General features: G+C 40.1%; 1 protein-coding gene across 1 annotated transcript in view; it reads left to right on the forward strand.

The window, feature by feature from the left end:
- Window positions 1-25,937, forward strand: part of HHLA2 (HERV-H LTR-associating 2) — a 52,584-nt gene that overhangs the window by 17,473 nt on the left and 9,174 nt on the right. The window contains 1 exon segment of the mRNA XM_045036896.1: window positions 17,254-17,360. The gene's annotated coding sequence lies outside the window, so the exon portion shown is untranslated.

Here is a 25,937-nt window from a genome sequence, read left to right on the forward strand (position 1 = left end):
CGAGGTCCTTCCTGCCTTCATCAGCCCTCTTCTCCTTTCCTTCATGGGTGTGTCCCCCAATAAATCCGCAATAATCCTGTCTTGGCATCTGCTTCTCCAAAGTACCCCAAAAAGAGTCCTAAAACCTGTTCATGCAAGTTTGGGGAAGTACCAGAGTACTTGTCTCATAGGTACTCAAAGTTCCTTGCATGGCAGGTTTACTTAGAGGGAGACACTGAAGTATTCTTGTGTTAACTGCTCTTGTAGGTATAAGCTTCCATTATACCCCTGTTCGTGCAAGAGCAGACGTGTCTGTAGTTTTCACCACTGAAAATCTATTTTGAGCACCTCTTACACTAGTTAGCAAATCCTCCAATGCTGCTGGAGCTAGTTGTTATCATTGAAGCCCTTGCCAGTGTTGCTTCTACAGCAGGGCCCCTAAGGACACACACTGCACAGGGTTCTTCAAATATTAACTAGCCACCCCTGGAGGTAGATTAAATCAGTGCATACACACACATCCTATGGTCTATGCCTAAGTATTTTAAAGTAAATTACAGAGTAATGTGAACTTTACCCATGTCAGCAAATGCACCATATCAAATGACTGCATAATTGTCAATGGCATGAATATCCCAGTTATTTTAATCAATTCTACAAGAGTGGGCATTTTGGGCTCCTAATTTTTAACTGTTAGTGTCTGATTTAGCAAAGCCTTTCAGTGTACTTTGGGCATTGTTCAACTTTCCACAGACTAATTTTTAGAGGTGGAAAAAAGCATGCCCAATTTTAAGATTTTTTGATATTCATTGCCAAAAAGTCACCCAGGAAGTCTGTTTTAATTTACAGTCCAACCATTACTATATGAGTAGGCTTCTTTTTCCCTTATTTTCTGCATGTGAAGTTATGTGAAAAGTGTAAATTTTTAATTAAAAAACCAACAATTTAAAAAAACCTTAAAATCCTTCACTCTAGTTATAAAATAGAACTAAAACTCTCCTGTGTTTGTTGCTTCTCAACATTCCTCTCCATGCCTTTCCTCCCATAGGGTGGCAAATACAAAGCTAGTTGTGTGAGCAGTTCCAGGACAAGATAAACCCAATAGTTGCTGGGTCTTAGGCTTCTGCTTCCTGGGAGTTTACAAGAGGACCTTCTGGTGTATTCAGTGGGGGAGGCCATGCATGTGTTCTAGGAAATCTGAGCTCACTATACTCTGAATTTGGAAGGATTGTAGTGTAAAACAGATACCAAACACGAGCAGTGGGAGTGAAGTGGACTGCCCTGGGTTTCTTGCTTCGAAGCTCACCATGGCCTTGTTCCAGCTTTCAGAACTAAATTGAAGCAGAATACTTTGGTGGGGTGAAATAAATGTCCACATCCATTTTAGGCAGCAAAACCTGGAGGAAAGAACAGAACATTTATGAGCAAATTGTCAAGATCACCACATTCTGATATGGGCCAGGCTCTCCAGGGCATTCATCTAGGTATTTAAAAAAAAAAAAAAAAAGACTAAACCAAAGCAGTGGGGTTCATGGTCCTATGTCCTGCAGCATGTCTGTCTAGACTTGCATTACTCCAGTCTGGTCAAGTTTCCAGCTAGCATCTCAGGATGCCTGTTTGCTATCCTCCTAGGAATCCCTTCATCCTATTTGGAACTCACGCTGCCTGTATCCTGCCTTCCTTTTTCTTGGTTTATACTTTTATTTTGGTGGAACACATTTCTAGCAGCTTCTTGAGAAAGCGGATGGGTATTACATTGTGTGTGTGTGCGTGTGTGTGTGTGTGTATGTCTGTGAATGTCTGAAAATGTCATTCTACCCCCACAAAGTTTGGTAGTTTAACAATAATTATAGGTTACAAGTCATTTTCCTTTACATTTCTGTGCATTAGTTCATTATCTTTTTGCTTACAGTAATGTTGCTGCAAAATCTGAAGCCATTGTGATTCCTGATCCTTTCTGATCTGCTTTTTCTTCCTGGAAGTTGATAGAATCTTCTTTTCTGCCAGTGATCTGAAATTTCAAATGACTTTATGTAGCTATTTCCATCTACTACTTCTATTCAGAAAACTTTTTTTCCCAGTAATAGCAGTTCGAGTCCTATTTTTCTGGGAAATTTTCTTGAACAATTTTGTTTTATGCTCTGTTTCCTCTTTTTTTCCTAGATTTTCTGGGGCTGACATCCATTTTTTTTTATTTCTTTTTCTCCTATTTTCTGCCTCTTTGTACTTTTGCTCTACTTTCTAGGAGACTTCCACAACTTTATCTTCTAACCCTCTAATGACTACACTTCTGTTATGTTCTCAATTCCAAGATCTTTTCTGTTTTCTTAAATTTTTATGGCATCCTGCTCTTCTTATATGGATGCAGCATTTTCTTATTTCTCTCAGGATGATGATGATTTCATTTCATTTGATTATGTTGATTTCCTTCTTCTCCAACTCCTACGTTCTTTAGCTACTCCAAGATGCCTTTTTGTGAAGGAAATTAGTTTTTTTTTTAATTTTTAATTTCTGTCTTCCATCATAGGAGCTCTCCTCAGATATTTGATAATATCTGAGTATCTGCTTAATATTTAGTATGGGAGATCTAGAAAGCTCTTTAGAAGCTCTGAGAGCTTAAAGTATGGGCCATGCTAATCAACTGAATTCACTAGAGTGTGATCAAGATTGGTGGTGGGGGAAGATCTTTTACTCAGCTTTAGGTGTACATTTTTTAAAAAATTTTTACTGCTTGTTTATTTTTGAGAGATAGAGACAGAGACAGAGTGTGAGCATGGGAGGGGCAGAGAGAGAAGGAGACAGAGAATCTCAAGCAGGCTCCGAGCTGTCAGCACAGAGCCCAATGTGAGGCTCAAACTCATGAACCACGAGATTATGACCTGAACTGAAGCCAGATGCTTAGAAGACTGAGCCACCCAGGTGCCCCAACGTTAGGTGTACATTTAATCACTTACTCCTGACTTTTACCCTAACTCTAATGAATGCCAGGATCATCAGTCCAAACATCTTGCTTTTAGTTTCTCCAGAGAACAAGCTTCTAGATTTTCCTCAGAATTGGGAGGGGCAGTTGCTCAGCAAAATGGAGTAAGAGAAGAAATCTGCAAGGTTTAACTTCTTAAATAGTATAATAGAGTCTGAGTCCATTTTTAAGAATCTTTGACAGCTGAGAGCTGTCAAGCCCCAGTTTATTCCTTCCCCACTGCCTTCTATTTAGGCAAGCTGATAAGAAATCCATGGCACTGCTTCCTTTGGCACTGGAGAGGAGTTCAAACAATTCTGGGAATGAATTCTTCTATAGCTCCACCCCCTAACCATGATTAAAAACCGGGGCCACTTGCCCTCACTCTCAAGACACTCAAGCCAGTTCTAGACCATTTTGGGTACTGTACTGTTCTGCCCAGAAAGTTTCATGATCTAATACAATTTTTTCTACCTCTTAATGTGTGCATGGTGTCATCATCTGGACATCATCTGTTCACTGGGTGTCTTAGACTGCTTGGGCTGCTGTAACAAATTGCCATAGACTGGGTGATCTAAACAAACACACAAACAAACCAACAAAAGCAGTTATTTCTCATAGTTCTGGAGGCTGGGAAATCTAAGATAAGGTCCTGGCAGATTCAGTGTCTGGTGAAGGCACTCTTTCTGGTTTGCAAAAGGCCATTTTCTTATTGTATCCTCATACGGTGGAAAGTAGAAAGGGAGAAGTATGCTTTTTCCTTATGAAGGCACTAATCCTATCCTGAGGGTCCCATCTCCCAATACCTTGCATTGGGTATTAGGGTTTCAGCATATGAAATGGTGGGCATGCAGGTGGATAGAAACATGCAATCTACAACAGAGAGGGCCCAGACCATCCATATTGCATAGCTATAAGAAATAGCTTTCAGAAGCTTTTCTTTTCTTATTCTTCCTTTCATTACCAGTTCCAAAGACAATTCTATGTTTTCTGAGCACTCTGTAGTATAAATTGATTGGCTCTCACATTTCCCCAGTACTAGCTAGAGATTAGTTTTCTTGGGTCTACCAAATAAGTTCATATTTACCCACATTTCTCTAGCTTCCAAAATTTTACTATATTCACCCCCCTCCTGGTTTTCTGATTTGTATCTTTCTCTTTTTAAGAAAATCCTTTTCTAAATTTTTATTGACTTGAGGTAAGAAACAAAATTAAAAAACATGTGTTGAAGTGGCTATCTTAACCCGGAAGTCCTGGGTGGCTCATTTATTCACACCTTGTCAACAATGGTTGTTACCTTTTTATTTATTACTGAATTCCCTAAATATATTCTGCATTTAGTTCTAATCATTCTGGCAACTCAGATTATCCACATTATTGAAATCTGATCTGGTTCACTCTTCATATGACAGTTTACAGTACAATTTCATGATTTATGGCAGATTCTTAAATTCAGCCATTCAGTTTACTCTAAGTTTGCTTCTTCCTATTTTTAGTAGCACTCCATTGTAATGCAAATAGAGGCTTCTACCAATATTCTAGAAACAAGTTGAAATGAAAATGAATTAACTATACCTGTCTCCGTTGCATTTGTGTGAGGGCAATGGAAAGACAATCAATTCATGGGTGTCTGTTTAAAATAAAAGCCACTTTTCTTCCCTTCTAAGTTATGAAAATTTGAGCCATCTTTTGAACAAATTTAGCAATGACTTAAAATTCTTGGTTTTACATGCCAGGTTTAAATTAAAATTTCAAAATGCTGTTGTTAATTTTAAAATAATGATTTGATCAAATAGTAACCCTATTTTTTCAAAATTGAATTATAGGTTGGTAAGATTTCTTTTAATTTTAAAAAAATAATTCAAGAGTTAATTTCACAGTAAAAAGCATTTGGATGAAAATTAGTCCCTTCTTTCCATAAAGAGCAGAGTCTTAGTCTCCCCTCTAAGAGGCAGGGGGTCAGATTAAATTTATTATGTAGGTTTTGAAAAATGATCTGTGTGAATGCAAGCATGTATATAAGTATGTAAGCTTTTTTTTATTACTAACAAGAGCATACTATTTCTGCTGTTCTGAACTTTATTTAACCATATATTTCTGATGATTATACTATATCAGCACATTTAGATCTCCCTTATACTTTTATTATTTTTTGTGGAAATCAAATAAATACAGGGAAAGGCACAAAATACATATAGTTAAATGAATCAGCACAAAACAAAAGCCCATCTGGTTAGCCAAGCAATAGAACATTCCTAACCCTTCATGTCCCCTCCAAATCACCCCCATCTCTCTTTCCCTCAAAGGAAATCTCTTCTGAACTTTTATGATCATCCTTTCCCTGCTTTTCTTTAGTTGTACTACTTAAGTGTGTATCCTTAAACCTTATAGTTTAGTTTTGCCCATTTAGAATTCTTTGCCTCTGTTAGAGTTTCAGACAAGTGGAGTTGTGCAGTATGAATTGTTCTTGTCTGACTTACCCAGTACTTTCTATTTGTCCCATCTATTTTATGTTCTATTTTATGTATTTTCCTCCAAATGTCCTTCTTTCTGGCCTTTACTTCAAATTTATTGATCTATTTTTTTGTTTGTTTACTATCCTGGAGGTTACACATTCTTTTGCAGTTCTCCTGGTTAACCACGGATTATGATACACATTGTTGGTTCTTAAAACCTCATATTAATTGTATTTTACTTTACTTGAATCTTCATGGACAATTCAAGGACCTTAGACTCCTTTTAGTTACTTCAATTCCTTTAGCCACCTCCATACGTTCAAGTCATTATTATTATATTATTTAATTCTGTCTGTACTTTTTTAATTGTTTTATTGTTTATTATTTTTGAGAGAGAGACAGAGAGACAGAGAGCAAGCAGGGAAGGGGCAGAGAGAGAGGGAGACACAGAATCAGAAACAGCCTCCAGGATCTGAGCCCTCAGGCCAGAGACTGACACAGGGCTCGAACTCACAGACTGTGAGATCATGACCTGAGCTGTAGTTGGCCGCCCAACCGACTGAGCCACCCAGGTACCCCTAATTCTGTCTGTATTTTAAACGTTATCATCTTAAATTCACCTACTTAAGTTTGCCCCATATTCCCCTTTTCATTGCTCGTCATTCCTTCCTGAATCTTAGCTTCTACCTGGTATCATTTTCCTTCTGCCTGCGAAAACTGCCTTTAGTATTTCTTTTAGTGCCGATCTACTGGTTGCAAATTCTGTTTGTGTATCTTAAAATTAATTCACTTTATTTTTTATTCTTCATTCTTGAAATATATTTTTGCTAGACTAGTGATTCTAGGTTGGAAGTTATTTTCTTTTAGCACTTTGAAGATATTAATCTCTTTGGACTTCTAGTAACTCTGTTTAAAAGTTAGCTGTCTATGGGGTGCCGGGGTGGCTCAGTCGGTTAAGCGTCTGACTTCAACTCAGGTCATGATCTCGCGGTCCGTGAGTTCGAGCCCCGCATCGGGCTCTGGGCTGATGGCTCAGAGCCTGGAGCCTGCTTCGGATTCTGTGTCTCCCTCTCTCTCTGCCCCTCCCCCGTTCGTGCTCTGTCTCTCTCTGTCTCAAAAATAAATAAACGTTAAAAAAAAAATTAAAAAAAAAAGTTAGCTGTCTGCTTAATTGCTATTTTGAAGACAATATGCTTTTGTTGTTGCTGCTTTTACTTCTGACTACTTTAAGATTTTCTTTGGTTTTTAACCTTTCACTTTGAGGTACATGGTTGTTTTCTGTTTAGGGTTTGTTGGGTTTCTTGAATCTGTAAATTAATGTCTTTCAGTTTTGGAAAACTTGCATCCATTATTCAAATAATTCTTCTTACCCATTCTCTTTTTTCCCCCTAAAGTTCCTCTTATATTGCTTCTTCTCACTGTTTCCTCTGTTTCTTACCTTTCTTTGTAATGTTTCCACTCTTTTGTTTCTCTTGACTTCATTCTAGGTAGATCTTTCTGACCAATCAATATTCCAGGATCCTAATGCTTTGACTACCTAAACAGCTGTTAAATCAATCTATTGAGTTGTTGCTAACTTTAGTTGTTATTTCCCAGTTCTTGTAGTTTGTTCCTTTATCATGGTTTTCAGTTTTCTGCCAAAATTCTCCTATCTTGTCTCCTTGAACAAAATAAGTGTGGTTATTTTAAAGTCTATATCTAAAAACTCCAACATCTGAAGTGCTCGTGAGTTTTATTTTCAGTTATTTCTGTTTGATTGTTACTTTGTCTCTGAGTGCCTGGTTATTTTTTATTGTGTGCCAGACTGTATTTGCAAAAATGTTACAGAAATAATTTTCAGCTTAGGATATCTTCTTGCAAAGAGGATTGATTGTTTTATTCTTTTAGTCATATGGGGTACTAATACTCTGGAATCACTTTAATTTCACCCACACAGTATAAGACTACTAATGCTACACAAGATGTGATAGTGATGCTTCTTTTGAATGATACTAAAGTAACTTCTATGCTAAGTGGGGAGATATACAATCAGATTTCAACGAGATCTGTGCTGGCTATTTAATACTTTGTACCAGGTAGTATGTTAAATGCTTTCCAAATATCAGTAAGGTAATTCTTACAACAATGATTCTGAGATGGATATTACTATTATCCCTATGTTACAGATGTTAAATTAATACAGAAGAGTTGGACAATTTGGCCAATGGTAAGGGTTTTAAATGCAAAAGCCAGATTTTCAATTTGGTTTCAGAGTCTCTGATCATTGTTTTTTTTTTTTTTTTTTTTAATGGTTATTTATTTTTGAGAGAAACAGAGTGTGAGCAGGGGAGGAGCAGAGAGAGAGAGGGAGACACAGAATCTGAAGCAGGCTCCAGGCTTTGAGCTGTCAGCACAGAGCCCGATGTGGGGCTCAAACCCACAAACTGTGAGATTGGACCTGAACTGAAGTCGGTCACTCAACCAACTGAGCCACCCAGGAACACTTCAGAGTCTCTGATCTTAACTTATGTGACAGAGTTGAGAATATTCTCTAAGGGGGCAAAATGCAGATTATTGTTTATGCCAGTTCCTCTTAGCTCCCTTAGCTCAGTCCCTGAATGCTTAGTGCATTAAACCAAAGGACAAACACTATTAATAGGATTATGTAACTGAAATTTTTTCCAGGGGCAATTTCTGTGAGTGGTCACCAGCTTAACTTAAATTGTCTTGGTGAGAAAGAATGATGTTGAGGTGAATTTAGACTTTAAGTACTGTATTATTCTGGGAAATGGCAAAATTTGGAATTATGTGGGCAAAGGCAATTAGGAGAGGCACTTATGACTTTGTCTAATGATTATAAAGTTTAAAATGCATTATCTGTCATTTTGGCAGTGGTGTTGGGTGTTTAGGAGAGAATCACAATACGATTATCACATGGGTTAGGAGACTCCCTGAGAAAGATCCCAGTTTGTATAAACTCATTGCTGTCATTCAAAATTGGGAGGAAGCAGAATTGTGGGTTAAGCGTGGGGTCTCTACAGACTCTCTCGTGCTGAGAGCAGCAAGTATGGAAAAATGGCATCTCTTAGAACTCAGAATTTTTGCTTGATTTGTGTGTGGGATTTGTTTATTGTGTTTCTTTTCACAATGACTGCTAGGGCTGTTTCAGCATGAATAGTCAGCTCGGTACCCAGAGAGTTTGACTAGCTAAGTTAGGAAGCAAAATGCTATACACTACAGAGGAAATTTACCCTGACATAAATGTAGATCATTTAGTCAAATTGCTATATTCTCAGCATGCTAAGGCTTCCCTGGGGAAGAAAAAAAAAATGTCATAGGAACTTTCTTGTAAACACAAGTAAATAGAACTTATTTTCCAGCAAATCTAAAAAGCATGACCTAGCATGTGATTCAGGACCAGCCAACATGACCTTGGAGGGAAAGATATCATAAAAAAAGTAATAATAAGAGTGAGGCATGAAACCAATACTACAGAGGCTTTTATGAGTCAGAACTCCTGGTTGCAAGTGACAGAAACCAGATTCAAATCAACTTAATCACAGCCATCAAGAGAGGGGAAAGAGAGACAAATTACTGAATTTGGCTGATTTGCATATACTGATTGCATATCATTATAAATTTATACTTGTTGGAGATGGAGGGAGGGTCAAAATGTTTTCAGCAGACCTAAATGTACTTTGGAAGGCTCTGAATTTAAAGGCCAAAAAAAAAAAAAAAAAAAAGAAAAGGGAATGTGTTGGCTCATGATACTGGAAACATCAGGCATGGCACTAAATCACACTAGGCTGGATCAGAGGCTGAAAAACACCCCTTTTGTCCTTGCATCAGCCAACCTGCCTTTGATCTCTGTTCCTCTCTTTGTGGGCTCCTTAACTCCTACAGAGCATGCTTATCCACGTTGTTAGAGAAGGGAGACACCGGCATCTTTCACTCTAGATTTGTCAGGCCTAGGACAGGTGTTATATGAGTTAGCTACTGTTCCATGACAAATCATCCCCCACATCAGCAGTCCTTTATCATCTCACAGAGTTTTTGAGGGTCAGAAATCTGGGAGAAGCTTAGCTGGGGGGCTCTGGTTCAAGGTCTCTCATGGCATTGTGGTTAAGGTGTTGACCAAGGCTGCAGTCATCTGAAGGGACTAGAGAAACTGCCTCCAAGCTCATTGACGTGGTTGTAGGTAGGAAGCTTCAGTTGCTTGTCATGTGGACCTCTCCACAAGGCTGCTCACACGGCATGGCAGCTGGCTTCCCCCAGAGTGAGTGATCCAAGTGAGAGAAACCACATGGAAGCCACTATACCTTTTAAAACCCAATCTCAGAAGTAATGCGTTGTTTCTGCTTATTCTATTGGTTACACAGATCAACCCTAATAGAGTGTGTGAGAGGACCAGACAAGAGTTTGAATACCAGGAATGGAGTGATGGCTGAGGGCCATCAGAGAGACTCGCTCCCACAGATGCTCCAATAGACAGGACTGTAAGATGGCCCCAGATTCTTGCTTCTTTCTATACACCTGTTGTGTAATTTCCTCCCCTAGAGTGTGGGCCATGCCTCTGAATATGATTGGGTAGTCAAGGCCTTGATTCAATTCATTATATAACAAAGATGAAGGTATTGTGCAGATGTCCTTGAGGTCCCATACCAGTTGATTCTGAGTTAACTATAAAGGGGATTATTCTAGGTTAGTCTGACCTAAGCAGTGAGTACTTTGACAGAGGGTCAGAGACTTGAAGTAGTGGAGATAGTCTCCTATTGGCTTGAAGAAGCAAACTGCCATGTCATGGAGAGGGCTATGTGCCAGGGAATGGAGGGTGGCCTCTACTTGCTGTAGGCCTCAGTGCTATAGCTATAAGAAATGAGATTCTGCCAATGGTTAGTGAGCTTGGAAGAGGACTCCAGGCCTTAGATGAGACAGTGGCTCTGCCTGATACCTTGATCACAGCCTGGTGAAACCATGAGCACAAGATACATTTAAGCTGTGCCTGGATGGGTGTTGTTTTAAGCTGTTAAATTTGTTAGTAATTTGCTATGCAGCATAGAAAATGAATACAAATGCCCACTTTTGAAAGGTAAAGGATATGCAGGTGTTCTGTCAGTCTCTCTCCATATTGTGAACTTGGAAGAAGACTCCCCAAGGCAAGAAAGGTGCCAAGAAAGGAGGGGGATGGCAAGGACTGTAGGCAAACTGAACTTAGCTCTTGGAGTTTATTATAATCTTCCAAACTTGGAGATCTTCACCATTTCAAGGATGTGAATCATTGAGCAACAATGCTCCCCACTAATGTCTTAGACATTGTTCTTAATGTGGTCGGTATTACACTCATAAGGGAACTTTCTGGAGTGTTTGTTAAAATATAAACTCCTGGGCTTCGCTCTAGATGAAATGACTCAATTTCTATGGGGTATAGCTTAGAGATATGTATTATTTTTACTAATAATTACATAGAGTTTTATTTTGAAAATTAGAAAAAAATGTGAAGTACAGTGAATGCTTATATGCCTTTCACCAAGAATCCTCAATTGTTATTTTATCCAATTTTATTTCTCATATACATATTTATGTATAATTTTGTTGGTGAACCATTTGAAAGATACAAACATCATAACATTTTACCCCTAAGCACTTTAGTACAGATCTCCTACAAATGAAGTTATATAATCATTTACTCTTATCACATTGACGAAATGAAACATTGATGTATTATCTAATACAGCCAATATCTTCCAGTAATTCTCAAAATGCCCTTTAGATGATTACTTCTTAAGGTTTGATCCATAAACCTGTAGCTTAGGCATCACTGTATTTTGACAAGAATGCAGTGATTCATATGCACATCAGTTTGAGAAGCCCCGTAGCAATTTTTTGATGGAATGCCTAATCAAGGATCACATTGCCTTTTGGTTACCAATGTTGTCTTTACTCTCCCCAGTCTTTAAACTAGAATAGTCCATGTTTTTTCTATTTTCAATTCTCTTTTTCTGCTACCTTCCACCTTCCCTCCCTTCCCTCCATCTACCCTGAATTTAGAACCTCTTCTATGATTTTGAAAGTAGCCATGGATAAACTGTGTAAAGGTTTAATGACTGCCACAAATAAGATGTAGAAAAGCAAGGTGGCAAGTGATATCACTAGGATTTGACTGAAGTTTCATGAAAGATGTGGTACTTCTGTGGATCTTGAAATCACAGATGCTGACTGCAAGGAAAATCACTTGTGGGGATAAGCATGGTGCATTTGGGAAACTAAGTAAGTCTATCAAGTCACTAAGTCAGGAAACAAAGAACATCCTTTGAAAGGTAAGTTGTAGCTTGATTCATAAACAATCAGAAATCTTCAGTAAAAAAATAATTTCCAGACTCACAGAAAAATGTGAGTAGGCTACTTAACTGTGGAAATGAAAATTATCTCTGTTTGGTGTAACTAGTGAGTTTTAGTTTTTAAGTGCACTTCCTACCAGTCTTTATAAAAAGGGATCATTGTAAAAGCCTGACTAGCATTATAAATTTCATACAATAACTTCCCATAACATTAAATATCAATCCAGCCCTCAAAGTCACCTCAAATAATGTACATTTCCATATCCTATTTTATTTCCCCATATTATTTTAATCTTCCCCCTATTATTGGACATTTAAGCTGCTTCCAGTTCTTCACTGTAACAAAAAGCCTTGTTCATACATCTATTATATTTCTGATTATTTTCTTGTAGTAGTCCTAACAGGGTTGCTGGGGCAGAACTTAAAATAGACTCAATCTGGGGTGTGTGCCCAGCTCACATCAATTCCCTCCGAGGCTCTGGCTGTGCTATCATTCTGTCTCTGTCCCTAAATCATCTGATCCAGGAATAGAGGGCCTAGATTGAAGCTGACCACCACCACCTCCCTAAAAAAGTGAAGATTTGGAATCCTGACAAACAGAGGCAGAAAAGATAGGACCATCTCAGGTAGGGACTTGGTGCAATGCCCTCAGGTGTCTGCAGCTGGGCTTTGACATTGCACTATTCCTATTCCTTCCAGAAGCTGGTTTGTGCAACCCTTGCTTGAGTCATAAGCAATCTTAGACTTCTTTCCCCAAATCTATGTTTTGCTTGTTATTCTGAGTTCCTTTCTGTTGCTACCAAAAAAACAAAAAACAAAACAAAACAAAACAAAACATCCCGACTGATACTGATGGTGGATTGCATAGAGTTACATGTAATATGCAATGATACCTAGAGAACCATAGTATTTGGAATCAGTCATTCAACCTTACCAGCTTGAGAGGCAGTGAGACACCCTGCTGTGTTCTGGGACAGAAATGTAAAAGCTCACGATAAGTGGTTGCCAAATATCTCATCAACCTCTTACCCTCATGCAACTGGACCTCTCCTTAGAGTGAATCTCCAGATGTTTGGATAACTGTTTCTGAAATAAAAAGAACACAGGCTGATGAGGCACCCTGGTGCCACAAATTATGTAGCTGGTTCTGGTCCAAGGTCACAGTCATTAAGTGGAGGTGATATGACTCAAACCTAGGCAATCTCACTCCATAGCCTTGGTTCTTAACCACTTCTTTACACTCCCTTGCCAAATTCAGCTAAGTCTCCTTTATATGAAAGAAACTAATGCCAAATGTCCCCCAACTATAGAGATCCAGAGTTAGCAAATAAAAACACAAGATTTCCAGTTAAATCTGAATTCCAGATAACCAACGAATGATTTGCTTTAGTATAAGTATGTCCCAAATAATGCATAGGACATATTTATAATAAAAAAAAAGTATTAGCTTATCTGAATTCAGATTTAGCTAGACATCTTGTATTTTTTCTGGCAACCTGTACACAGTCCGATATATCTTTTATCGTTATTGCTCTCTCAGTAACAAAAATGAATTTAAATTCAGCACATACATGCCACAAAGGGTACAGTGCAGAAAACATTTCAGAGGAACTATCAGAAGTTCAGATCTGCTGAAATCATTACTACATCAATACTCCCCAGGCAGTCTCTATTCAATGAGCTAGCCTAGGCAGCCAGCTTTCATTTCAAGTTTGATGGCTTGGTTAAGTGTGAACCATTGCTGAATGCTGTCCTACACTAAGTGACATTGAATTTCAGCCCTTCTATCATTCTGGAGGCTTTCTTGCTTTCAAAGTCTGCAAGAACTAGGAACATTAGTTTGGATATATGTATGTGTCTGGCCCACCTACCTCCCATTCTATTCTGTTACTGGGGCTCAGAAGCATCTTCTTTCCCATGAGAAAGATTACTGAGCCAGGTTGCAGAGTTCTTTAAAAACGCACATTGCTATCTGTTTTTGTAGGCCAGAGGAGACTGCAGAAGAGAGAGATACAGTGAAAATGGGATCCCTAAACTCAGCATAGTTAGGAGGAGTCACGCTGAAAGCAACTGATTGCAGACTCCAAGCGGGTGTGGTCAGAAATCCAAAGGCGGTGCAGTATTCAAGGCTCAGGAGAAAGTCAGACAAGCAGACATCTTTGGCTCAAATTAAACATGGAGTCTTCAGGAATTAACTTGATGAGCCAGCCTTTTTTGTTTGCTTTTACTTTTTTTGACATAAAAAACAAATTCCATTCTTTAATTGCCATCAATGTTGCAATGGCTAAAGGCTAAACCAAGGAACTAGATGAGAACAAGGTGTGGATATTCACATATACATCTTTCAAGCCCTTGAAAATATCCCAGGATATGGTATTACTTTTGATCAACTATTTGGAAGGCATGGGGGAGACAAAATACTGCCATTTGGTTTTCCTACTCTTAAGTAGACTTTACAGAAGAGGTCAGGGAGCTAGTTAATTTGGGGATTCCAAAAGTTGCCAAGGATAGACATTCCTGTTATGTACTCAGAGAAAAAAAAATGTATCAATTATAGTCCCACAGAGACTAGTGTGAGTAAACTTAGCTGACCTACACGTAGAGTCTTTCCAGGAAAATAGTATCAACTTCAATTATTCACAACAGAGGGAATTTACTGCAGGCAGCCAGTTAAAAGAGGAATTGGGAAATCAAGAAGATGATAGTGAGAAACTGGGGCGCCTGCGTGGCTCAGTTGGTTAAGCATCCAACTCTTGATTTTGGCTCTGGTCATGATCTCATGGTTCATAGGATTGAGCCCTATTTTGGCCTTGTGCTGAGAGTGCAGAGCCTGCTTAAGATTCTCTCTCTCCCCCTCTCTCTCTGCCCTTCCCCCACTCACATGTTTTCTCTCTCTCAAAATAAATAAATAAACTTAAAGAAGATAGTGAAAAACTCATGGTACAGTAGGAAGTTGCTTCTGTGAGGGGAGGAGTCGATACTATGGGGTCCCAGGGATGAGGGTGCCTCATGGAAGCTGGAATCCTGGCAACTTTGCCTGTCAGGAGCTTGAGCCACAGAAAAGATGGAACTGGTGCCAGAAAAGTTGCCTAACATATTATTTAATCAGGTGCTGATCTCCTTGTAACTTCTATCCATATATTGTCTCCTCACTGGAAGAAATTTATGCAGTGACTGAGGCAGATCTGGATACTGAATGTGTATATAGCAAACCCTAACAGAATTGCAATAAAAGCTCCTAGACTTTGAGAAAGGCTTTGCTTTCTTTAGCAAAGGATATTCGTTTCAGAAATTGTGTCTAGGTAGATCGGATAGCATAGAGTTTATGAAGAACATACTTGAGTTTTAGAGTCTATGATCAGAGATCCAGTATCTACACCAAGTTGTGCCTTCTAGTGTTCTATTAAGCAAATAAATTACATGAGAAAACTGCTTGTATACCATCAGAAGCCCATCAAGCAAGCAGTGAGAAGGAGGCTAAGCTGAACTGACTCCATCAATGCCTAGTCACGTGATTGAGAGCCTCTTGTGCAGTGAAGGCTTTCTGGTGAGCATTCACATGGAACATGAAAAAGGCAGCCATAAGAGTAGAGATGGAGGCTCTGTATAGACTCCACCACACAGTCTTTCCCTCATCAAAGCAAACCAGGCTATGCCACAGCTGAGCGCTCACTTTGTTAGCCTTAGAGATCGGCCCACATCTCTGATGTGGCATCACACTTAACAAAGAGAAGTTGGCTCCTTGCTGGATTATATGTAATTGCTTCTGCTATAGAAGGGAATTCTATTTCCCTCTTCCACTCCCTCCTGGGCATGCCTTTGCCAGAACTACCAACTGCAGTCTTACTGAATGCTTCATACGCAATCATTATCCCACCCAAATTGGCTGTGAAGGGAGTTCCTTGATCAAAAGCAAAGAAAGAAAGGGGTTCCTGGGTAGCTCAGTCGGTTGAGCATCCGACTTCAGCCAAGGTCATGATCTTGCGGTTCACGAGTTCGAATGAGTTCGAGCCCTGTGACTGGCTCTGTGCTGACAGCTCAGATCCTGGAACCTGCTTCAGATTCTGTGTCTCCTAATCTCTCTGTCCTTCCCCAGCTCAGGCTCTGTCTCTCTATCTCTCAAAAATAAATAAAAACATTTTTAAAAAATTATAAAAAACAAAACAAAACAAAGAAAGCCATGGACTAATTCAAATGTAATTCATTACTTTATTTTTTTCTATCAATGAAGCTGCAGTCCTTCTAATATGGTAGAATGGTCTCTAAAAACTTAACACTGAAATCTTCCAGGGCATCTTCTACCTGATGATATAGCTACTTCACAGAAGATTGTTTAGGCTCCAAACCAATGTTCTAAATAAGGAACTATTGGGGTGACTGGGTGGTTCTGTTGGTTAAGCTTCTGACTCTTGGTTTCAGCTCAGGTCATGATCTCATAGTTTGTGAGTTTGAGCCCTGCATCGGGCTCTCCGCTGTCAGCACAGAGCCTGCTTTGGATCCTCTGTTCCCCTGTCTCTCTGCTCTTACCCCACTTGTGCTCTCTCTGCCTCTCTCGAAATAAATAAATTAATTAAATTAAAAAAAATAAATAAGGAATTATCTCCCCATAGTTAGAAGATGTGATCTAGGAACCATGGACTGAGGAGAGAGTGAGGTGTCTAATAATTATAACAAAGCTACTCTCAGTTTTTACTCACTGTGGCTTTTAGTGTCCTTCATCTTTGTACTTGAGGGCTCGATGCAGTGGTACTTCTGAATTAGAAACTAAGACTGGTCATTGGGTTCTTCATGCCAGGGGAAAATGGCAGAAAAGTGGGATACTATATAGCTAGGGTGACTAACCATGCCTAGTAAGAATACTATGATTACTGCTGTGCAGTTAGGGATCCACTAAGTTCCTATCATATTCCTCCTTTCTTTTATGTTCTTGGTGGAAAAGGTTAGTGGGAGACCGTTGTCCCTATGTAGGTAAGACCACTAAGAATGGAAGCCATTCAAGAATCAAGGTTCAGGCTACCCATCAGGGACATAGCTAAGGGACTAGCAGAAGGCAAGGAGATCACAGAATGGGCATAAATACCAGCTCTGGCTTCAGGAGAAGTGGCAGATAGGAAGAATATGGCCTGTTTCCTTGATTGTTGTGACATGACTTAGAAAAAAGCATCTTCTATCCATATTGTTTGTAAAGTGTGTTGTTGATGGTTAAGTATTCCTTTTGGACTATAGACTGAAGCAGAATTTGAGGGGGAATAAATATTATCCAAAGTAGAACTCCTCAAAGTGGGGAACTGCAGGCTGGTGCCAGTGTTTGAACTGTTTATTATTGGTTCATGATGCAAGAAGTATAGAAATAGAGTTTTTAAAATTACTCTGTTACATTGCTCTCAAGGTTTCTGTGCCTACTGTATATAATAATAAAAAAAATCAAGTGCTTCATTTTATGTTTAATTTCATTTATCTAGCAATTCATCTTTATTGCATTTTCCCAGTGAATTTGTCCATGACAGATTAGAAACAAAAATTTACTGTTCCTTTACTATAGATGGTTTGAGAAATGCTGATCTTGTTGAGCAGTGTCCTTGTGGAATCTATTATTACTCCTGGATGCAGCAGCTTGTGTAACTTGGACTGCTTCCCACAGAGAAGGAGGTAAGTAAGCTTGCCATTATTCAGAGAGTATTTGGGTGTTGGTACGTGAAGGCAGCTTTGGCTGTATGGAGATGTGTATGTGTGTTGGGCAGCCAAAGGTACATGTATAGAAATATACCACTGAACTGACTGTACATCTTATATTCTGTTGCTCTCTCTCCCTACCATAGCTGGCTTTTCCAAGAGTAGAAGTATGTAACCAATTCTTGGTCTCTGCAGTTTGGAAAGTAGAACTATCATATAGTTAGGTGGAAGTTGATTGGAACTGAGTCACTGTGTAACAGAACCCAAGAACCCAAGAACTGAACCCAGGCTTCCTGCTGTCAACTTTCCCAGCACTGTCTGGGCCTTTGGTCTTTTGAAGCTTGGAGATTCGTCCTTCAGTTCTGGAGTTCCCCAATGTCCTTCTATTACACTTCCTTCTTGCTTAAGTCTTAAATCTATTGCTTGTCACTACAGAAGGTCTTGCAGTTTTAAAGGCATTTGATAAATATTGCCAAATTGCTTTCCAGAAAGTTAAGTTGTATATCAGTGTGTACCATCACCAATGATATGTCTCTAAGCATCTTTTCCAGGACTGAATATTAAATGTATGTGTGTGTGTGTGTGTGTGTGTGTGTGTGTTGTGTAGATATTTGTCTCTCCATCTAATCTTTGTCATTCTTCTAGGTTAGAAATGAAACCTTATTTAACATTTTTTTCATATCTTTGAATATTATTGAAGGTAAATTTTGGGGAGATTAGGTGTCAGGACACTTTTATATGCAAGTTATAGAAACCAGATTCAGATTAACTCAGGCAAAAAAAGAGATTTGGTTAGCACACATGAAATGGAAAGATACTGGGGTAGTCTATAGACTTGAATTAAAAAGTGTGAGAACCAAGGCCATGAGGACATGCTTATTGGCTAGCACTTCTCTCTGCTCTGGTGTACTCACCTGCTTGTTATTATACTCTCACCCTCAGCCTCTCTATGCACCCGCCACCCCCACCCTCCCAGTCCACACCCCATCCCCCCACATTGATTGATTTCTTTCTGTCAAACGGTTCTTTTCATGTGGCAGGAGTTTATTGCTGTCAGTAGTTCCACATTCTCCCAGTATGGAAGCATTAGTGGAAAAAGATCTTCTCATTTAAATTTCAGAAGTGCTTTGACCTTTCTTGGATCCCTTGTCCCCTCTTTGGATGGGTCGCCAGGATTTGCCATGCCTGGATTATTAGCCTATCCTTGGTTGGAATGGTAGAGTAGGACATTGTGGCCAACACAGGTTAGCAGCGCCGCTCCCCTCCAGAACAAAATGAAGTGGTGAAGAAGCGTTCCTCTGAAGGCAGGGTATAGCTGGGCAGACAGAAATATTCCCTACACATTTAGCAGAAGTTCTTGATTTTGAGGAGATTGATTACATGTTGATATGTAATGTTTAATAAAGACTAAGACAGCAATGGTATATAATTTATCATCCAACGTGGGGTACTATGAAAGAAGCTACCACTAATCATTAACAGAATGCACAGTTAATCCTATTTGGAGAGCTGAGCAAGTGGAAGCAGAGAGGGCACTTGGAATTACTACACTAACTTCTTTCCTAAACTACACATGGTTTTACAATCACTGTTGACCACTTGCTAAGAGAAAATAACTTCCTGCAATCAGGGCCAAAACTGAAATGGTCAAGATTCAAAAAGGCTAAAGCTACACTGGAGGGAACCATTTTCTCCTTGATAGCTCATTCTCTGGGGAATAACCTAGGGGTCGTGAATCACTGATGTCACTTGTGAAGTTTCATAGTCGAGTAGTGGTTAATGGAAGGCCTCAAAGTCATGAGCCTGATGTAGTTTAAAGTCCTGGTTTTGCCATTCACTAACTGATGTTGAACAAGTTATTTAACCTCTCTAAACCTCAGTGTCTTCATCTTAAGATGGAAATTACAATACCTCATATGATTGTGTTTAGATTTACAATGTGTATAACATTACTATATGCTTACTAGCACTGTGATGTTAGCTGCTAATATTACCAAAAGAAGTAACAAATGCAGAAGAGAGAAAACTATAGTTTATTTTGTCTTAGCAGATAGGACCTCCTAGTAAACTTTGGTCATAAGGGTTCTTTTATCCATCTTTATTTATTTACATAATCTTCTCTTCTGACTTGCCAATTCTCCTCACCCAAGATCCCCACAAATGTAGACAACATCCTATTTTATGGCAAGAGAGGAGTAGCTGAATGTCCCCATGTGGTTTAAGAATGTCTTTGGGTTTGTCACTTGTGTCGTGGGGGTTTTTCAAAAATGATTTCAGTATTGGTAAGGGGAATCTGGTTCGCAGGATTTTTATTTTTATTTTTTTAAGTTTTTAAAAATATTTTATTTTATATTTGTGTGTGAGAGAGAGACAGAGAGAGAGCACAAGCAGGGGAGGGGCAGAGAGATGGAGACAGAATATGAAGCAGGTTCCAGGCTCGCTGTCAGCACAGAGCCTGATGCCAGGCTCAAACTCATGAGCAGTGAGCTCATGACCTGAACTGATGTTGTACACTTAACCAACTGAGCTAGCTACCCATGTACCTCACAGGACTTTTAAAGTCAGTATGCAGTGAGAAGGAATAGCAGTAGATATCCTCCCAGATACAGATCAGGAGGTAAATGTGTTGGGAATTAGGGTCACAAGTAGCGGTAACAACAGGGTCAAGGAATGCTGTTCAGTTTGTAGGCCTGGGGAAAGAAAGAAGCAGAGCTGGGCTGGGTCAGGAGAAGGGTTAAGGTCTAGAGAGAGATAAGAGGGGACAGAATTGAGACAGGAAGGAATTACCAGAAGATAGGTTGATAGAGGGGAGAGCAGATGAGAGAATGCATATTTCTCAAAGAAGGTAGCGGCTTCTCATCCTTACTCTCCGAAGATCAGCTAATGCAAGGAGAAGCAGTCTACGTTGCACAGTAAATTGTGCTGGGCCTGGATCTCACTGCCTTAGATGAGATCATGAACAAAGATGCCTCCTATCAGCACTGGTTAGTGTCTGTCTGTCTCCTGTCCCCTCCCCTCCCTCTCACACTTTCCCTTTCTCCCTCCTGGAACGTTTCAGTGTTTTTATTGAGCCTAGAAAACCCCCAGGAGAACCTCTAGCTATAGAAACAAGTAGAACTGAGCAGAGGCTGCCTTGCCAGGTGCATCTGGGCAGCTTGATCTGTGAGTGGCCCATTATACCCCTGTGTATGAATGAGCCACTCATTTACTCTGTTCTTTAAAGGCCTACAGACCAACTTAGAACTTTTATATTGTCTCTTCTCTAGTCTTAACTTTATAAATTCAACATTAAGTTTATGATGTTGAAGTATACATCATTGCATTATGACTTGTCAAATTCATTCATTCTACCAATATGCAAATCCTAGTTATATACTATGACATTACTTTACTACTTGATAGCCGTATTTTCAAAGGCCTTTTGAAAACAAGTGTTTACTCTTTTTTTTTTTTCTTTGAAAGAAATAAGGACAAACAGGGACCCTGGAGAGTAAAAGCTAGCCAAACCCTTTTCTAGGTGTATAATAGAAAACCCCCATATGTGCAAGCTACTACTTCAGCTGAGCATCAGTATTTTCCATTTAATGTTGAGACTAAAAAGAAAGGACTTTTAAGGTTAATGTGGTTCTGCTGTTAGAAACTTCTTCCTACAGAAAACTTAAAGCACACTAAACTTCCTACAAACGTCTAATAGCTCATCACTGGTGCTTGCTTTAGCTTCAAGATTAAAAGTGGTTTTGCCACCATTAGCAAGCAAATGAATCTCTCTAACTCGACCCTGTTAAAATAGGACACCACTTCTGTCAATATTTTGTTGTAGTAGGAAGAGAGGCTATTTTTTTTTCATTGATTTATTTATGTAGACAAAAATGGCACCTACTTCCTGTGTTAGTAGCTCTTCATCAGGGGAAAGAAGATATTTTTATTTTGTGTCACCTTGGGACATTTGGAAACACGTGAAGGCCCAAGTCACAGCAGTTTAAATATATTACTTAATTAGCAGGAAGTCTAAAGGTACAGGATCCAGAACAGGCTGGACTCAACCGTGTCATTACAAACTCTATTTTTTTTTTCTGTCTTTCTGTCATCTCTGTGATCCTTGTTATGTTGACTTTTTAATCTTCTCATTTGTTTCTTCATGTCTGGGAGGTGGCTTCTGCAAATGCAGCATGAAATCAGTTCTCAGAAAGCAGAAGGAAGGGGTTGCCCTGAAATTCTGTTCTTGTAACTATGCCTCTTACACAGACACAAAAGTTGCCACAGAAGTCCTCCCAATAGACTCCTGTTTATGGTCCATTGTCCAAAACAGTGTGGAAAAAAATTTTTTTTTCTGCAGTTGGATTTCAATAGTTCCTTTTAGAGACAGAGAAGTACAAGGGGCTTGGCCACACTTTCCTATTTCCATTAGGCTCAGAGTTAGAAGGAGGGAAAGGCAGATGTACAGGCATTATAATTGGGTTTCCAGACTCAAGAGGTGTGGAAACATGGTTAGTTGCTGGGCTCTCCATTTCCAGGAAAGTTGGGAAGTTCTGATTGGGTTCCAGCTCTTTGCAGTGGTCACTACCCCAGCTTCTCCTTCCCCAAATGTGGAGGACTCCCCCTCCTGCACTGAGCCAGTGTGGCCATCTCATTTACCCTTTCTGGACCTTCTGTGTTCTGTTAGCTAGAGGTGGTCACGTCTTGCCCAGGGCTGGCCAGAGAAAGAGTTCTGCTAGCAAAGAAAAAGGGAAATGGTGCCAGTGTCTGTCACGGTGTCCCTTTCACAATTTCTCTATTTCACACTATTTAGTTTGCTTTTAAATGGTTTCCTGCCGCATTTACTTCATTGATGCTTACAGCCTGGCTCCTTTTATTTATCTGCTACAATTCCACTGGTGGGATCTTTCTGAAAGACAAATCTGACTTCATCATTAGGTTTCTATTTCCTTACTGTGGCTTACAAGAGTGGTTACGATCTGGCCTTTGCACACACCTTTCCAGCATTTTTCCTTCCACACGGCCTGCTTTGTTATTGTGTTCTCTTGTGGCTGTATCTTTGTTCTACTGTCTGCCTAGAAGATATCTTCCCTCCTCACTTCCCTCGACTCCTTCTCACAGGACAGCTTCTTCTTGCCCTTCAAAACTTAATGCTTTGGGAAGCTTTCCTTAACACCCTGCCCTCACTAAGCTCAAGAACTTTCTTCTGTCCTTCTGTAGCACCTCAGAGAGTTCTTATTGCTGCCTGTATCTCTGTATTATGATTTACTTGTTTATATAATCCATCTATCTTTGGCACCAGATTGAGCTTTGTGACATTAGGGACTGTCTGACTCATCCCTGAGTAGCCTGTGACACATAGGAGATGCTCAAATTGTAGGTTTTCAATGGCAGAAAAGACAGTTAAGCTTGGTGGACAACAGAGTGGGGGGAACAGTACAAAGAATGATCTAATCCTGTTTCCTAGGAGGTCGGGATAAATTTGAGGTATTTCATTTTCTCTTGTTTCTCAGAGCTTTAACATTGTCAGACACTAGGAATGGATTGGGAGTAGAACATAGGGCTGGAGCAACGGAGTTTTACGAACAAGGGTTTATTTGGCAGAATGAACTCTGAACTGTATAGAAAACTCACCGATAAAAAGCCAATTTCACAACCACTGTACTTTGCGAATGACCCACTACACTGTGTATGTAGACCTAGGCCCTGGTCCTCCCTGTCTTGTGCACCAGCTAGTTGCGTTGGCTACATCTTTAAATTCTAAGGACTGATAGCCGGTAGTTCAGGTGCACATAGGCAGTCCTTTATAAAGCATCACTTGATAAAAGCCCTAAGCAATCTACACAGCTAGGAATAAATCTTGTAAGGATTGTTTTGCCTAATTGTTTTTACACCAAATCCTTGATTCTAATATTCCGTTACAGGTCACTCAACCCCAGTACCTTGATATGTAGGGACAAGAAAGTTTCTTTACTTCTGGATTTGAAAGGAAGACATGGGGATTGAGTCAAAATGGCTAATCTCATACTGAGAATGATGAATATTGAATATGTCACTTAGCATACAATAGACATTTAAATATAGCAACCGTGACCACTGTAGGATGGAATTATGATACCAGACTTGGGTGATAAACCTAAACCAACCTTAGGAAGGAGGGATCCTTTGACCCCCCACCCCCACCCCAACCCTCCTAGGTACTACTGCTGCCTCTGTGTTACAGATACTTTGTCTCACATTGTCTGTGGGGATTGGACACCACAGTCATGTCATTACTTTCCTTAAAATCCTTACATCTGACACAATCAGGCCCCATAGTTGGTCTAGTTAAAAAAACAAACAAATAAACAAAACAAACAAAAAAAAAGTTCGGTATCCAAATGATATATTTTAAATGTTTTAAAAATTGAAATAACAGGTGTCCATCTACTTTCTAGTTTTGTTTTGTTTTGAGTGGAGGGGGTCAAGACGTTGTTCTGTGTGTGGAGCACTGTGTGATTTTCTGTGTTACCTTTCTTCCACAAACTTAGTAGGGCACCATCTAGTATTTCCAATTATCATTTCTTGAAAATGGCCAAAGAACTTTGTACTCAGATTGTTACAGAAGAGTTCAGCTCCTTCTGGATCTTTACAGTTTGACTATTGTGTCTCCAGCACCTAATCTGATAGCAGAATTTTCTTCTCTCCTATTTTGTGACTTGCTTTTATTTAGCCTTTTCGCAGAGCGTTCATCTTCTTCAGTTTAGCTCGTGGAGAAACCCTGGGTTTGTCTTGTCCTTGCATTTAATCAATTAACATTTAAATTATTTAGTGATGATAATGCACTGAACTGGCAGGAGGAGAAGTGTACAGAAACAGCAGACTGGCTTCTCGGGGGCATTTGGCATGCCACGGCCATCTATCTGTGTGTTTTATAGAGGGAGAGCTGACTGTTTTCAGGCAGTCCTTGGCCTTACATCTGCACATGTTCAAAACTCACTTCACTTAATGCAGTCTCATTCAACTGTTTACTACCTTTATGTGCTCAACAAAATGTCCGCCTGTCTGTCTTTTCAACCCTGGCATTCTCTTTTGTCTATTGCGTGGCTTTGCAGCATTCTTGCTTTAAAAGAAAAAGAAAACAAAACAACAACAACAAAAAGCAACACTCTGTCCAGCTATATTCTTTCTTATATAGAGCGCTATTGAGGAGGATTATATAATCAACCCTTTTGACAGGAGGAAGCACTTTGTGATAGGAGTCTGAAGTGGAGAATGGCCCTTGGAGGCATAGTACTGCCCCTCCCATTCACGTTCTTTGTCTCGGGCTCTGCTTCCAGGGGACCAACCCCGCCAAAGATGGGGATTTGTGGAGTGTTTCCGGGAGGAAAGTGTGAAGAAGTGTGGGAGCAGGATGGGGCAGGAAAAGGAGCTGAGCAGGGATGTGGCTTCATGTGGAGGCTCAGCCTCATTTGCTGGGAGGCTCTGGACCACAGAATGTTTCTTGCCTTGAAGCCACCACTGGGGCAGGGAGTAAGGGAAAGAATGTAACTCCCAGAACCACAGATGCCATCACCTGAGGGCAATCCTCTGAAGAAGGTGGCAGTAGCTGAGCAATGTGTGCATGAAACCTGAACTAGTAGAAGTGATCATAGGGGATCTGGGCAGGAGATTAATGGTCTGCTAATATACAAAATATCCGATATTAAATGTGTGGCATTTCTAAAATAGTGACTTAAAAAAATTTTTTTTTAATGTTTATTTATTTTTGAGAGAGGGAGACACAGAGAGCGTGAGTGAGGGAGGAGCAGAGGGAGACACAGAATCTGAAGCGGACTCCAGGCTCCGAGCTGTCAGCACAGAGCTGGACGCAGGGCTCTAACTCACGAACAGTGAAATCATGACCTGAGCCGAAGTCAGATGCCCGACAGACTGAGCCACCCAGGTGCCCCCAAATAGCAACTTTTATTGGACCCGAATTATGAGCCTTCCTAGGTTTTGTTGGCTTTACCTATTTTCTGGGCTGTCTACTCCTTGCACAAAGAGAGCCCCCGCTCTAACATCACTGCCCCATTTCTAAATGTCAGCAGCTGTATCTGCCTTCCCGGGGGAAGGCTAACTTCTGTATGCCCACCACTGTACCCACCACAGTGTGAGTTTCAACAACCACAGTTCAGACGTGAGTCTCCAGGGGAAACTCACAGAAGCTGCGGTTTCCCCTGCCCTGTGTTCCCAGACTCAGTGAGGTATGACGTCTGGCTTCCTTAGTGGCTGTCCTGAGGGACCAGGTGCACAACCAGAAGGAACATGGGAGTGAAAACCTCATGGGAAAACCCATAAGTGAGTTCCTTTTCTTCTTCTTCTCTGATGGATTGTCCTGAGGTGCTGTGATTCTGTAGAGGATGCCTGGAGATTGTCCCTTGTGACTGAGCAAGTGGCTCTGTTTTCTGTTCTCAAGCTGTGGTCAGCAAGACAAGACAAGCAAGACAACTGTCACCCCCTATCTACCTTCCCTTCTTCCTAGTTTCACCTCCCTTTTCCTTCAGTCTTCCTGGCCTGCCACTGCCCCTCCACACCTCCCCCCCCCCCAAATGTACT

Source organism: Felis catus, chromosome C2, assembly GCF_018350175.1.
Source record: "Felis catus isolate Fca126 chromosome C2, F.catus_Fca126_mat1.0, whole genome shotgun sequence".
NCBI classification, from domain to species: Eukaryota; Metazoa; Chordata; class Mammalia; order Carnivora; family Felidae; genus Felis; species Felis catus.